Source organism: Salvia splendens, chromosome 7, assembly GCF_004379255.2.
Source record: "Salvia splendens isolate huo1 chromosome 7, SspV2, whole genome shotgun sequence".
NCBI classification, from domain to species: domain Eukaryota; kingdom Viridiplantae; phylum Streptophyta; class Magnoliopsida; order Lamiales; family Lamiaceae; genus Salvia; species Salvia splendens.
In genome coordinates, this window is record NC_056038.1 from 19,959,130 (window position 1) to 19,976,510 (window position 17,381).

Below are 17,381 nucleotides of genomic sequence, written 5' to 3' on the forward strand. Positions count from 1 at the left end.
CACAATGCTTGCAATCTCCCTATTCAGCCCACATAAGAATCGAGCCATGGTTGCTTCTCTATCTTCTTCAACATTTTCCCTAATCATAGCAATCTCCATCTCTTTGTAGTTCTCATCAACAGATTTAGTACCTTGTTTCATAGATTGTAATTTTTGATACAATTCACGAAAATAATGAGAATATACAAATCTCTTACGCATTATGCCTTTCATTTCTTCCCAAGTCGAAACTGGTCTTCCTCCATATCGCCTTGTACTGGTTGTCAATTGATCCCACCAAACTATAGCATAGTCAGTGAATTCAATAGCAGCAAGTCTAACCTTTTTCTCCTCGGAATAGTTGTGACATTCAAAGATGAGATCCACCTTTCGCTCCCACTCCAAATAAGCTTTGGGTCACTCCTTCCTTGGAATGTTGGGATCTTCAGTTTGATGCTTCTCAAATCACCATCAACTTCATTTGTACGCCCTTTTCTACCGTTTCCATGTCTCTCATTTCGATGCCTATATGAAGCATTATCCTCTCCTCCACTCTCTTCTTCCTCGTTATTGTTTGCATTTGCTTGAAATTCCAGCCTCTCCAAGCACTCTGAAACACTTTCTAGAACACGTCCAAGCCTTCTAAAATGTTGTTGCATGGCTTTCAACGTAGGATCAATTTGATTGTCATCAGTAGAATTCATCCTCACAGTTCACTCGTGTATCACACAAAAATAAACCTCACAAAACACTCGTGTATATCACTCGTTGGCTTTTACCTCCCCTCAAATAGTCTCACCACTCAAGCCTTTTACCACTCTTTCTCTTTTGTAAAGATAACACGTGGACGGATCTCCTTGAACCGGAACCCAATGCACCCTCGAACTCCAAGCAGGAATAGAAGCATCTCGATGAGATTGCTTCTAATGAAAACATGGAGCCTCACCAGCGTAAGTCAACTGAAGCCCAAATGGCACGTAGAAGGAATAGTGCGACTATGACCAATGCTGATAAAAACTCCGAGAAGGATAATTTCGAAGAATATCCCAACGGCAATTCAGATATCAACCCCACCCAACTTGCACCAGAACATTGACATCTCCGAGTGTTTCCTAGTTGTGACCACGATATCTGTCCCCTTGTAACCAGTTGCTTTGATAAGACCCCGTCCCCTTTGTGCCAGTTTCCACGGTACATTGAACCTTGCTATAGTTAGCAAAGTTAGGTCGTGACACCACCCTCTGCCATGGTCCTATGATTTGGAAAGAAAGTTGAATTAGAAATTTGGTAGCTCCTCGACCTCTCTGTTTCGGCCATGAATTTCATGTGAACGAGATGAGTTCTTGGTTGAGACCAACAATTGGAAATCAAAGGAAAAAGAATGGGTATTACCGTGACTTGTGGTTGTAGAAACTTGAAAAACCAAGAGCTCCTCTATTCTCTTTCTCTCTCGGTTCTCTCTCAATTTGTTTTTGCTAGTGATTGTAGATTGTGAAAGTGAGGAGGAAGGGTGAGACTACCGTGTGATTATGAAGGAGTAGAAATTTGGGAATTGATTGAGATTAAATCTCAATTAATTTGGTGATTTAATTGTAATTAGTGGCTGGTTTAATTGTGATAAATCCTCATGATTAGGATTAATTTGGTGGTTTGATTCCTCGTAGGTAACGACTATGAAATGAAGGGAAATTACTGAAGATTTTTGCCGACTTACACTGGAAGAAGGAGTCAAACTGCTGCAACAAACGTGTAGCGCGGAGGGGAGGATTCGGCTCAAAAAACATCTCTCACGATTGGGCTCAAGAAACATCTCCCACATATTTAATTTAATTGGACCCAAAAGATTGTGATGCCAAAGTTGTAATTATTTTATATATTGCATTTAAAATTTTTATTAATTAAAGTTCATGGAAAACTTTAATTAATCTCGTTGTCTCGTTCCCAACAAAATTAAATCGCGCAATGTAGTCATACTATAATACTTGGTGTTATTCCATGTACTAAACATAACTCGAAATCGTTTCCTTAAGCACCATGAACGTAAAATTTTCCCTTATTCGACAAAAGAAACTAGTTTGATAATCAGCTTAAACAAATGTCGTCCTTTCGAAAATAACAAAAGCGGTAGAAAAGTCGGGGTGTTACAAACCCCATAAAAAATAACAACAAAAATTGTCAACACAACAGTGTCAACGGTTGTGTTGACATTTTTGTTACTATTATTTGGTCATCTATTGACATTTTCTAACGATATTGATCATAATTTAGAGTTTGTACAATATATAGAGTTTGCATTTTATCATTACTCAATGATTCATTACCACAATTAATACAATATTATGTATGAATTTTCAAAAACCAAACTCTACTTTAAATGAAATTAGAATAAAAATATGCACGAATGTCAACCCTGGTTGTATTTAGTATCTAGTAATTCATAATTTATGAAAAAAATACAAATTAGCAGTAAATAAAGAAGAAGTAATACAATTATATCATAGTTTAGACTTTGTACGATATATAAAGAGTTTGCATTTTATTAGAATATATAGAGTTTGCATTTTATCATTACCCAATGATTCATTATCACAATTAATGAAATATTATGTATGAATTATAAAAAACCAAACTCTACTTTAAATGAAACTAGAATAAAAAGATGCATGAATGTCCTTCTCTCGGCGAGTAATCCTATCCACCCTCTGCTTTTATTTAGTATCTAGTAATTCATAATTTATGAAAAATACAATTGTATTAATACTACATAAATTAGACTAATATATTTCTTAAAGAAGATGTAATCCTATCCACTCACATTCTATTATAAATCTAATATATCAAAAATGGGTCCCACATTTCACTATCTTTACTCACCCACTTTCCATTATATTTCTTAAAACTCGTGCCAAACTCAAATGAGATTCCTAATTGCTATGGAGGGAGAGTACTGTTATTATTCAATACTTTTCTCATATAAGGAGTGATATGGATCCATGTATCTTGAGATCCATTAACCCAAGATTAACCCCACATTAGTGTTTGATCTTTCAAATTAAAACAAATCAACACAAGGAAAACAAAGATAGTGTAGATCTAACCACAAAAATTAGATCAAAATGGGAAGATTAGGCAAGGAAGAACATGGCAATGAAGATAATATCATTGATGGAAAAGCTTAAGGAAAACTTTTACACCATACTAATACTATCTATGGCTACACAATTAAGGATCCACAAACCATGATGCAAACCTCTATTTGATCCATACTTGACTAACAACTGATGAATCAAACAACCTAATAGACAACAATTGGATAAACTCACAAAAGGGGGAGAACAATCTCTCAAGTCTAAAAAATAAGCAATCAACCAACTATTAAAATGAAATAAAGTACTATCTATAGTTAGGGCTCCAATCCCAAGACAAAGGCCTACAAATTTTCCATCCTAGTATAAATACTATACTAGCATTTGTTTTTGGGCAGCTTTGAATCATATTTGTAAGAAAAAAACTTCATTTGTGATCACTCATCTTCACTTGAAGATTCATCAAAATCCTTTGTGGTTGAATGTTAAGATATGCTTTACTATTTCTTGTGTTGCTAACTTTAAATCTTACCCACGCTCTACAGAGCATATCAAGTATTGTAACATATAATTGTATCTTGCAAAACAGATAAAAAATATTAAAGTGAACTACACAAAATTACACTCTAAATTTGAATTATCTATCGTTCTAATATATCAGCTTAAAGCAATAATATTCCCCGACACTGGCGCCAAAAACTTGATACACATTTTACTATCACTAAAAAATACTTGTAAGTATACAAGGTAGATCTAGTAAAGCTAAAGGTCAATACCAGGATATCGAACATAAGGAATAGGATTGCAACTGGCTACCATATAATAAGCGTCATATACTATCTAGAGACTCGAAGTTTTGGGTTTGATTTATAAACTAGATATAAATAAATAAACAAATAACATAAAACATAAAAATAAATGATACAACGCAGGCAAACTAATGTAGAATTGTAGAATCGAAAGACACAATCACGAGCTATTATCCAATCAACTTCCTTGAAGTACGGTCTCCAGAGTTATTAAGTCGGTCACTCTATTAGATTAAAACCCCTCCTGAGGTGAGAATTCGTAGATTAGGTGTTAAGATCAAAGTCCCTTTAAATCTCTAACATCTAACTCCCAAAAACAATAAAAACTAAAGACCTCATGTGAAATCCTAACTCTCCCGGGTTCTATTGAATTAAAATGTGAATTATCTCTTTTCCAAGTCAAATATTTCGTCTCCCTATTACTCTAATCAACTCTAGTGGAAGATGAAAGAATTATATATGGAACATGGGATGAAAGAACTTAGAGAGTGAAAATGATTGGAGGCTTTGAGATAAATAATAGAGTACAAGTCAATTTTGGTCCTAACCATATGACCAAAATATGAATTTGGTCCAAAACATTCACTTTTTGAAAAATAGGTCCATAATATTTCCAGAGAGAAAAGGGAGGCTAGGGCACAAAATTCATATATCTTTGGGCTAAGTTAGAGATCCATGGAAAAATTGAATTCAGCTAGCCCATTGAATATTTACTAATTAAATCAATTATCTCATGTCTAAATATATATTCAATGAAGTATTATTGTGTACCATCATCTATATAATATTGATCTCCTATCCAATTCCCATATTACGAAGACTTGGGTTCCATTTTGATATATAATATTTGTAACACCCGTACTTTTTATAGTACTTGGCACGTTTAAATCAAGGATCGGTGGAGGAATTTATATTTGGAACAACACCAAATTTGAGTGGTTGCGTTGGACGATTTTAATCGTTGTGAAGACAAGATAGCGAATTAATTAAAGTTTCCGTGAATTTTAATTAATTGAAAGAAATGTGAGAATGTAAAGTATTTATATACTTGGGCTTCTCTCAAATTAAAATGGGAGTACAAATGTTTATATAGAATGGCCTTGGGCCATAACAATCAAAAAGCCCAACAACTAAATAATTATACAAATTGGGCTTGCAACTAAATAAGCCCAAATCAATTAAATCAAATGGGAGCCCAATTCATTCCAAAATGTGGGAACAAGCCCAAGAACTTTTTCTCTTCTCCTTCCTCTCCCCCATGGTCGACGGTTTCTTCACCATGGAGACCCTCCATTTCTAACTCTTCCATCTTCCATCTTCCATCCTTCCATCTTCCACCATTAATCCTAGAAACCAAAGGTCACCCATTACTTCTTCATGTAATCTCTTCCCTAACTCTTCACAATACACACATTACATTTTCAAACAAAGTTGTGAGAAAGAGGGCGAGAGAAAGAGCCTAGATGTTTCAAGGAGTTACTTCCATTTTTGTTTCAACACCCAAGTTTACGTTCCAAGGTATAATTTCTTCCCTTTTTCCGAATCATGAACTGTTAGCATTAGTTCATAGCATTTGCATCACATAAACCAAACACGAATTTGAACGCATAACTTGAATAGACGTAATCATCAATCGAACACTCGCCGTATTTAATCGAAAACACGAAAGAACTTAACTTTGTTTTGAGAACGTAAATTGCGGCTTGATTCGGGGTGGTTCGGAGTGTTTCCGGAGAAGAGGAAGCTGCCAGCAGCGGCGAGCTGCCGGTGACAGCAGCGGCTCCTCCTCGTGGCAGCAGCAACTGTCAACGGAGCAGCAGCGGCGGCTGACTCCAGGCGGCGACGGAGCAGCAGTGGCGGTCAGCGGCGGCAGCGACCGCACACCGACGGCACTGTGCAGCGGCTGAGTAAGCCGGCAGCTGGACCCCCACCGCGACGGCGTCGCTGACGGATCGAAGGCGACATCGGGAGTACAACGACGCTGAGCGACGCTCGGCGGTAGCACTCCTCTCAACGGGCAGGCGGCTCCGACGTGAAAAGGGAGGGACGGCGGAAATTTTAAATGAAAAAGAAGAAGAAAGGAAGAGGAGAAGAGAGAGAGAAGAAGATGAGAGAGACGTGTAAAATGGTGGAGGAAAAAGGGATTTGGGCCTTTGTGATTTGGGCCTCATTCTTTTATTTCTTGTTGGGCTCATTTCTTTTAATTGGAGGAACAAGGTGGGCTAAGCAAATAGATCTTTGGGCCCGTTAATTAAATTAAATCGTGGAAAATTATTTAATTAATTTCCGAATAATTCGAGGTTGAATAATTTTACCCCAAGTCCGAAAAAAATAAAATTTGAAGGAGAGTAATTGGTGAAAGTAAGTCAAGCGCTTAATTAAAATCTTGGGATTAAATCCTATACCATGGAGGAAAATATGAGGAGTCAACGAAGGAGTTAAGCGTAAACGGCCGACCGGCGCCGCACGCGACGCCTTGGGCTGCCGCCGAATAATCGAAAATGCATGAAAACCGAGAAAACGAATTAAAAGATTTTAATTAGAGTGCATGCATTCTAAATACCTTCGTTACCGAGAATTTATGTGAACCTTATGTATTTTCTAAAAAGGTGGTTCGCACGGCCGCTAAAGACGGAACGAGAAGCTACTTAAGGAAAACTCTAAACTTTTGAGGTGGGCTTTCTAACTAAGTATTTTGTGAGCATTCGAACTAAATTATTTTCAAGAGCTTGCGATTTATTATATCCGGTTTGAGCATCTTTTAAAGTGATGAATTGCTTTCTAAGTGTGATTGCCAAGTATTATTTCATTCCATGACGATGTGATATATGTGTTTAAGGTGTGAAAGTGATGGTCATATGTTGTGAATTGATTGTGAAAGTGATAGCTTTTGAGTGGTTGTGAATTGCTCAACTTTGTGGATGTGATATGATGATGCTCGACCTTGACAGAAAAATGAGTTATGTTTTAAATATGTTTTTGAGGAAAAATAAAGTTTGCAAAGAGTATGTCATGCCATGTTTTTGTTTTGGAGAAAGGCCTATCTGTTTGTTTAGCAAGGGAGTTGTCCCTACTAGACCTATTGAAATCGAATTCGGGTCTGACTGGGGAGTGAGTCCCTACTCAGGCTAGTGTACACCAATGGGGATCGTGAGCCGTCTTTTGGGTCGGCCGGTCTAGTGAACGAGTTTGAGGCCACATTCTCGTTCATAGGATGTTGATGAGATTGATGTTGATGTTGATGATTGCTTAGTGGGGAGTGAGTCCCTACTATGAGTTTAATCGAATTCGGGTCCTAGCAAGGGTGCGTCCCTACTCGGACTAGTGTACACGATGAGGACCGTGAGTCGTCGAATGGGTTGGCCGGTTTTCGTGCTCGTGGTAAGTGGCCCCTTACACGGCACCCTAAAGAACAGATATGGCAGTTTCTTAAGTAAATCAAGGAGAAATGATTGTTTTTGAAATGATGAGGAAATGATTTTAGTGTTTCTCGGCATTTTTAAAGTAAAACCCGAGTTTCACTCAACGGTGGCTTGACACAACTTTATTGATGAAATGTATTTTGGGCATGAGTTCACTGAGTGCATCAAGTACTCAGCCTCTGCATATGTTTTCCCTATGTGCAGGTTGAGCGTTGACGAGGACGGAGGATGTTGAGCATTTGGACAAAGACAGTATTCATTAAATATTCCGGTTGCTATTGTGTCTTCATACATAGTAGTAACTAACTCTCAAATGCTTCCGCTACGTCAAGTTTTAAGAACTCTTATGTTTCTGTAATTCGTTGGACTACTTTTGTTCAAACTATGATGCTTCGTAATCCAAGACTAAGATTTGATAATGAAATTTCGTCTTTTGATTGATATGTCGTACTCCTTTTGATTGTTTCCCCTTCTTCCCCGCTTCTTAATTCCCCCACTAGTCACGATTCCCCGTGCTTCCTATCGTTAGGAAGTGCGGTCGTGACAGAATGGTATCAGAGCAATTTTTCTTTCCGCTCTAGACCGAGAGTCTTTTATTCAATCTAGTCTAGACTCGTTTCGCTAGACTAAAAGAGTATTCATCGAAGGCTCAACATTCCGTCTCGCCGCGCCCAACAAGAAAGAAGGTAAAATGTTTTGAAATGAGAAATGTTTTTGCAATTGATGTTGGAAGGGATAATGAAAGAGAAGTAGCAGGAGTTGTTCGTTAGAGATGAGCAAATTTCGGGACGAAATTTCTGTTAAGGTGGATAGAATGTAACACCCGTACTTTTTATAGTACTTGGCACGTTTAAATCAAGGATCGGTGGAGGAATTTATATTTGGAACAACACCAAATTTGAGTGGTTGCGTTGGACGATTTTAATCGTTGTGAAGACAAGATAGCGAATTAATTAAAGTTTCCGTGAATTTTAATTAATTGAAAGAAATGTGAGAATGTAAAGTATTTATATACTTGGGCTTCTCTCAAATTAAAATGGGAGTACAAATGTTTATATAGAATGGCCTTGGGCCATAACAATCAAAAAGCCCAACAACAAAATAATTATACAAATTGGGTTTGCAACTAAATAAGCCCAAATCAATTAAATCAAATGGGAGCCCAATTCATTCCAAAATGTGGGAACAAGCCCAAGAACTTTTTCTCTTCTCCTTCCTCTCCCCCATGGTCGACGGTTTCTTCACCATGGAGACCCTCCATTTCTAACTCTTCCATCTTCCATCCTTCCATCTTCCACCATTAATCCTAGAAACCAAAGGTCACCCATTACTTCTTCATGTAATCTCTTCCCTAACTCCTCACAATACACACATTACATTTTCAAACAAAGTTGTGAGAAAGAGGGCGAGAGAAAGAGCCGAGAGGTTTCAAGGAGTTACTTCCATTTTTGTTTCAACACCCAAGTTTACGTTCCAAGGTATAATTTCTTCCCTTTTTCCGAATCATGAACTGTTAGCATTAGTTCATAGCATTTGCATCACATAAACCAAACACGAATTTGAACGCATAACTTGAATAGACGTAATCATCAATCGAACACTCGCCGTATTTAATCGAAAACCCGAAAGAACTTAACTTTGTTTTGAGAACGTAAATTGCGGCTTGATTCGGGGTGGTTCGGAGTGTTTCCGGAGAAGAGGAAGCTGCCGGCAGCGGCGAGCTGCCGGTGACAGCAGCGGCTCCTCCTCGTGGCAGCAGCAACTGTCGACGGAGCAGCAGCGGCGGCTGACTCCAGGCGGCGACGGAGCAGCAGTGGCGGTCAGCGGCGGCAGCGACCGCACACCGACGGCACTGTGCAGCGGCTGAGTAAGCCGGCAGCTGGACCCCCACCGCGACGGCGTCGCTGACGGATCGAAGGCGACATCGGGAGTACAACGACGCTGAGCGACGCTCGGCTGTAGCACTCCTCTCACCGGGCAGGCGGCTCCGACGTGAAAAGGGAGGGGCAGCGGAAATTTTAAATGAAAAAGAAGAAGAGAGGAAGAGGAGAAGAGAGAGAGAAGAAGATGAGAGAGACGTGTAAAATGGTGGAGGAAATAGGGATTTGGGCCTTTGTGATTTGGGCCTCATTCTTTTATTTCTTGTTGGGCTCATTTCTTTTAATTGGAGGAACAAGGTGGGCTAAGCAAATAGATCTTTGGGCCGTCAATTAAATTAAATCGCGGGAAATTATTTAATTAATTTCTGAATAATTCGAGGTTGAATAATTTTACCCCAAGTCCGAAAAAAATTAAATTTGAAGGAGAGTAATTGGTGAAAGTAAGTCAAGCGCTTAATTAAAATCTTGGGATTAAATCCTATACCATGGAGGAAAATATGAGGAGTCAACGAAGGAGTTAAGCGTAAACGGCCGACCGGTGCCGCACGCGACGCCTTGGGCTGCCGCCGAATAATTGAAAATGCACGAAAACCGAGAAAATGAATTAAAAGATTTTAATTAGAGTGCATGCATTCTAAATACCTTCGTTACCGAGAATTTATGTGAACCTTATGTATTTTCTAAAAAGGTGGTTCGCACGGCCGCTAAAGACGGAACGAGAAGCTACTTAAGGAAAACTCTAAGCTTTTGAGGTGGGCTTTCTAACTAAGTTTTTTGTGAGCATTCGACCTAATTATTTTCAAGAGCTTGCGATTTATTATATCCGGTTTGAGCATCTTTTAAAGTGATGAATTGCTTTCTAAGTGTGATTGCCAAGTATTATTTCATTCCATGACGATGTGATATATGTGTTTAAGGTGTGAAAGTGATGGTCATATGTTGTGAATTGATTGTGAAAGTGATAGCTTTTGAGTGGTTGTGAATTGCTCAACTTTGTGGATGTGATATGATGATGCTCGACCTTGACAGAAAAATGAGTTATGTTTAAAATATGTTTTTGAGGAAAAATAAAGTTTGCAAAGGGTATGTCATGCTATGTTTTTGTTTTGGAGAAATGCCTATCTGTTTGTTTAGCAAGGGAGTTGTCCCTACTAGACCTATTGAAATCGAATTCGGGTCTGACTGGGGAGTGAGTCCCTACTCAGGCTAGTGTACACCAATGGGGATCGTGAGCCATCTTTTGGGTCGGCCGGTCTAGTGAACGAGTTTGCGGCCACATTCTCGTTCACAGGATGTTGATGAGATTGATGTTGATGTTGATGATTGCTTAGTGGGGAGTGAGTCCCTACTATGAGTTTAATCGAATTCGGGTCCTAGCAAGGGTGCGTCCCTACTCGGACTAGTGTACACGATGAGGACCGTGAGTCGTCGAATGGGTTGGCCGGTTTTCGTGCTCGTGGTAAGTGGCCCCTTACACGGCACCCTAAAGAACAGATATGACAGTTTCTTAAGTAAATCAAGGAGAAATGATTGTTTTTGAAATGATGAGGAAATGATTTTAGTGTTTCTCGGCATTTTTAAAGTACAACCCGAGTTTCACTCAACAGTGGCTTGACATAACTTTATTGATGAAATGTATTTTGGGCATGAGTTCACTGAGTGCATCAAGTACTCAGCCCCTGCATATGTTTTCCCTATGTGCAGGTTGAGCGTTGACGAGGACGGAGGATGTTGAGCATTTGGACAAAGACAGTATTCATTAAATATTCCGGTTGCTATTGTGTCTTCATACACAGTAGTAATTAACTCTCAAATGCTTCCGCTACGTCAAGTTTTACGAACTCTTATGTTTCTGTAATTCGTTGGACTACTTTTGTTCAAACTATGTTGCTTCGTAATCCAAGACTAAGATTTGATAATGAAATTTCGTCTTTTGATCGATATGTCGTACTCCTTTTGATTGTTTCCCCTTCTTCCCCGCTTCTTAATTCCCCCACTAGTCACGATTCCCCGTGCTTCCTATCCTTAGGAAGTGCGGTCGTGACAGAATGGTATCAGAGCAATTTTTCTTTCCGCTCTGGACCGAGAGTCTTTTATTCAATCTAGTCTAGACTCGTTTCGCTAGACTAAAAGAGTATTCATTGAAGGCTCAACATTCCGTCTCGCCGCGCTCAACAAGAAAGAAGGTAAAATGTTTTGAAATGAGAAATGTTTTTGCAATTGATGTTGGAAGGGATAATGAAAGAGAAGTAGCAGGAGTTGTTCGTTAGAGATGAGCAAATTTCGGGACGAAATTTCTGTTAAGGTGGATAGAATGTAACACCCGTACTTTTTATAGTACTTGGCACGTTTAAATCAAGGATCGATGGAGGAATTTATATTTGGAACAACACCAAATTTGAGTGGTTGCGTTGGACGATTTTAATCGTTGTGAAGACAAGATAGCGAATTAATTAAAGTTTCCGTGAATTTTAATTAATTTAAAGAAATATGAGAATGTAAAGTATTTATATACTTGGGCTTCTCTCAAATTAAAATGGGAGTACAAATGTTTATATAGAATGGCCTTGGGCCATAACAATCAAAAAGCCCAACAACTAAATAATTATACAAATTGGGCTTGCAACTAAATAAGCCCAAATCAATTAAATCAAATGGGAGCCCAATTCATTCCAAAATGTGGGAACAAGCCCAAGAACTTTTTCTCTTCTCCTTTCTCTCCCCCATGGTCGACGGTTTCTTCACCATGGAGACCCTCCATTTCTAACTCTTCCATCTTCCATCCTTCCATCTTCCACCATTAATCCTAGAAACCATAGGTCACCCATTACTTCTTCATGTAATCTCTTCCCTAACTCCTCACAATACACACATTACATTTTCAAACAAAGTTGTGAGAAAGAGGGCGAGAGAAAGAGCCGAGAGGTTTCAAGGAGTTACTTCCATTTTTGTTTCAACACCCAAGTTTACGTTCCAAGGTATAATTTCTTCCCTTTTTCCGAATCATGAACTGTTAGCATTAGTTCATAGCATTTGCATCACATAAACCAAACACGAATTTGAACGCATAACTTGAATAGACGTAATCATCAATCGAACACTCGCCGTATTTAATCGAAAACCCGAAAGAACTTAACTTTGTTTTGAGAACGTAAATTGCGGCTTGATTCGGGGTGGTTCGGAGTGTTTCCGGAGAAGAGGAAGCTGCCGGCAGCGGCGAGCTGCCGGTGACAGCAGCGGCTCCTCCTCGTGGCAGCAGCAACTGTCGATGGAGCAGCAGCGGCGGCTGACTCCAGGCGGCGACGGAGCAGCAGTGGCGGTCAGCGGCGGCAGCGACCGCACACCGACGGCACTGTGCAGCGGCTGAGTAAGCCGGCAGCTGGACCCCCACCGCGACGGCGTCGCTGACGGATCGAAGGCGACATCGGGAGTACAACGACGCTGAGCGACGCTCGGCGGTAGCACTCCTATCACCGGGCAGGCGGCTCCGACGTGAAAAGGGAGGGGCAGCGAAAATTTTAAATGAAAAAGAAGAAGAGAGGAAGAGGAGAAGAGAGAGAGAAGAAGATGAGAGAGACGTGTAAAATGGTGGAGGAAAAAGGGATTTGGGCCTTTGTGATTTGGGCCTCATTCTTTTATTTCTTGTTGGGCTCATTTCTTTTAATTGGAGGAACAAGGTGGGCTAAGCAAATAGATCTTTGGGCCCGTCAATTAAATTAAATCGCGGGAAATTATTTAATTAATTTCCGAATAATTCGAGGTTGAATAATTTTACCCCAAGTCCGAAAAAAATAAAATTTGAAGGAGAGTAATTGGTGAAAGTAAGTCAAGCGCTTAATTAAAATCTTGGGATTAAATCCTATACCATGGAGGAAAATATGAGGAGTCAACGAAGGAGTTAAGCGTAAACGGCCGACCGGCGCCGCACGCGACGCCTTGGGCTGCCGCCGAATAATCGAAAATGCACGAAAACCGAGAAAACGAATTAAAAGATTTTAATTAGAGTGCATGCATTCTAAATACCTTCGTTACCGAGAATTTATGTGAACCTTATGTATTTTCTAAAAAGGTGGTTCGCACGGCCGCTAAAGACGGAACGAGAAGCTACTTAAGGAAAACTCTAAGCTTTTGAGGTGGGCTTTCTAACTAAGTATTTTGTAAGCATTCGAACTAAATTATTTTCAAGAGCTTGCGATTTATTATATCCTGTTTGAGCATCTTTTAAAGTGATGAATTGCTTTCTAAGTGTGATTGCCAAGTATTATTTCATTCCATGACGATGTGATATATGTGTTTAAGGTGTGAAAGTGATGGTCATATGTTGTGAATTGATTGTGAAAGTGATAGCTTTTGAGTGGTTGTGAATTGCTCAACTTTGTGGATATGATATGATGATGCTCAACCTTGACAGAAAAATGAGTTATGTTTTAAATATGTTTTTGAGGAAAAATAAAGTTTGCAAAGGGTATGTCATGCCATGTTTTTGTTTTGGAGAAATGCCTATCTGTTTGTTTAGCAAGGGAGTTGTCCCTACTAGACCTATTGAAATCGAATTCGGGTCTGACTGGGGAGTGAGTCCCTACTCAGGCTAGTGTACACCAAAGGGGATCGTGAGCCGTCTTTTGGGTCGGCCGGTCTAGTGAACGAGTTTGCGGCCACATTCTCATTCACAGGATGTTGATGAGATTGATGTTGATGTTGATGATTGCTTAGTGGGGAGTGAGTCCCTACTATGAGTTTAATCGAATTCGGGTCCTAGCATGGGTGCGTCCCTACTCGGACTAGTGTACACGATGAGGACCGTGAGTCATCGAACGGGTTGGCCGGTTTTCGTGCTCGTGGTAAGTGGCCCCTTACACGGCACCCTAAAGAACAGATATGGCAGTTTCTTAAGTAAATCAAGGAGAAATGATTGTTTTTGAAATGATGAGGAAATGATTAGTGTTTCTCGGCATTTTTAAAGTAAAACCCTAGTTTCACTCAACGGTGGCTTGACATAACTTTATTGATGAAATGTATTTTGGGCATGAGTTCACTGAGTGCATCAAGTACTCAGCCCCTGCATATGTTTTCCCTATGTGCAGGTTGAGCGTTGACGAGGACGGAGGATGTTGAGCATTTGGACAAAGACAGTATTCATTAAATATTCCGGTTGCTATTGTGTCTTCATACATAGTAGTAACTAACTCTCAAATGCTTCCGCTACGTCAAGTTTTAAGAACTCTTATGTTTTTGTAATTCATTGGACTACTTTTGTTCAAACTATGTTTCTTCGTAATCCAAGACTAAGATTTGATAATGAAATTTCGTCTTTTGATCGATATGTCGTACTCCTTTTGATTGTTTCCCCTTCTTCCCCGCTTCTTAATTCCCCCACTAGTCATGATTCCCCGTGCTTCCTATCCTTAGGAAGTGCGGTCGTGACAAATATTTCCTACGTTTTAAGCTTTTCTTTATATGTTAGTTTAATTCTTTTATCCGCTATGTGACTTGAATTAAATTATTATATTTTACGGAAGAGTTTTTCTAGTGTGGAACTTTATTTAATATTCATGGAATAAATTACAACTAGCCAGTTTTACAAAATAATAAAATCTTTTTCCAAACACGTATTGGGATAAAATCATACTATTCTTGGCTCGCGAATTCGATGCAATAATATTTTTGATATATTCTAACCATTTCATTATTTTCACTTAAGGTATCATGCTTTGAGCTATGGTAAACCCTCGTATGTTTATAAGTCAAAGAGATGATAATCAAATGAACATATATATACAATATTATGTACAAAGACTAAGAAATACTAAACTCCTGAGATCATATCTTTCAAAAGATAGCAATAAAGAATACTCTTTTGTCGGATCAATTCAGTGCAGTGTTGTTAGCCTTTCCTAGAGAGAAAAGAGCTATCGAACAAACACTGCGACATTTCCAATAGGTAGTCAAAGCCTATCTAGGCCGTGAAATAATTTTCCTTTTGCAAGGTCAAGTTTTCTACTATGAACCCCTCGTATTCACTACTTGACCTATAATGCAAAAAGCCGTAGACTCATTTATTTAATGCATCAATGACATTAAATAAACTAAACATTAAAATAGTTATTCTCAAAATAAAGGTTCAAAATGGATGTGGAGTTTCTCGTATACTTGCATGAGTAACTGTACAAAGACATATACGCTCGAAGCAACTTTTAGTATACAAACCCCAACAACCCAATACCAACGACAGAAACTAAGACTCCATCGAAGAAAAACATGACAAACTTCCTCAAATACTCTCTAAACGTGTTGTTCATCAAGTTTTGAAATGTGGCAGGAGCATTCGTCAAGCCAAATCATTACCAAAAATTCATTGTGCCCTACATGAGATTACAAGGCTGTTTTGTACACATCTTTTGGAGCGATTCTAACTTCTCAGTGCCAAGAACGGAGGTCTATCTTTGAAAACCATTAAGCTTGTTCCAGTTCATCCAGTAGCTCCTCAATGATAGGGTGCTTGTCTTTAATAGTGATAGCATTAAATGATCTATAGTCTACACATATCCTCCAGGAAGATTCTTTCTTCTTCACAAGCACTATAGGACTAGCAAAAAAGACTCTTACTATGTCGAATAACTCCAGTTTCAGTGATATCCTTCGCTGAGCATCATATTTATAAAGTCCAATATTCACTGATTTTGCCTCTTCTTTGAGTATTATTATGTGATCTTGGTCCCTCTATGGAGGTAGTCATTTGGCTCTTCAAAAAGTCCAGCATAAGTTGTTAGAATGTAATTAAGCTCATGCCATATTTTCTCTGTAAAAATTCTACAACAACTCCCAAAATCCTCCTCCACTTTAGGAATCAGTAGACTCAGCTTCATCTCATTTTCATCTACACCATGTTGTTGTGGTATGTACCGCGTATGTATACTGAGTGTAGTGTGTATAGTGTGTGTGGTGTAGTGTGTGTATTGTGTACTTTGTGTGGGCAGTGTATGTAATTTTTCTATATAATGTGCGTAAAGATTGTTATTTTTGTGTAGCGTCTTCAGTATGTGTATATTGTATTTTATTTATATTGTGTTTGTGTATTTTGTTTATAACATGTCTAATGTTTGTAGTTTGTGTCGCATATGTATATATACCGAGTCTAGGGTTTTTATAATGCTTGTATTTTCTATATGTATCTCGTGTACAATGTGTAGTGTTTGTTTAATATATATGTGTGTAAAATGTGCGTATTTGTGTGGTATATATACCTTGTGTGCAATGTGTAGTGTGAGCTATGATGTATAGTATGTATAAGGTGCGCGGTTTTAGTTCTTATTTGAATAGTGTGTAGTATATTTATTTGAGTATAGTGTGTGTGTTTGTTATTTATATTGTGTTTAATATTTGAAGTATGTGCCACGTGTGTATAAATTGTATATTTTATATGTATATTTGTTGTATAGTATATAAATAGTGTATTTTGTGTTAGTATATGTAGTGTGTGCAATGTAGGTAGGCATGTTTACAATACATGTTCTGTGTTTTTTATTTATAGTGTGTTTAATATTTGTGGTATGTACCACGTATGTAAACTGAGTGTAGTGTGTATAGTGTGTGTGGTGCACCACTGTGTATTGTGTACTTTGTGCGGGCAGTGCGTGTCTATACAATGTGCGTAAATTGTGCTATTTTGAGCATGAAGGTGAAGAAGATAGTTAATAAAAGATTCTTAATATATTATGTCTTCATACATAATATTATTCCTCTCTCGAATGCTTCCGCTGAATGCTGTTTCTTTAGATTTCAAGTATTGTATAGATAATATTCATTTTGAGTTGTTGATTGTCGAAATGATACTCAGAGTGTATTGTGTACTTTGTGCGGGCAACATGTGATTTGTATCTATACAATGTGCGTAAAGTGTGTTATTTTGAGCATGAAAGTGAAGAAGATAGTAAATAAAAGATTCCAAATATATTATGTCTTCATACATAATATTATTCTTCTCTCGAATGCTTCCGCTGAATGTTGTTTCTTTCGATTGCAAGTATTGTAGAGTTAATATTCATTTTGAGTTGTTAATTGTTGAAATGATACTATGAGTGTATTGTGTACTTTGTGCGGGCGGTGCGTGTCCATACAATGTGCGTAAAGTGTGTTAAAAGAGCATGAAAGTGAAGAAGATAGTAAATAAAAGATTCCAAATATATTATGTCTTCATACATAATA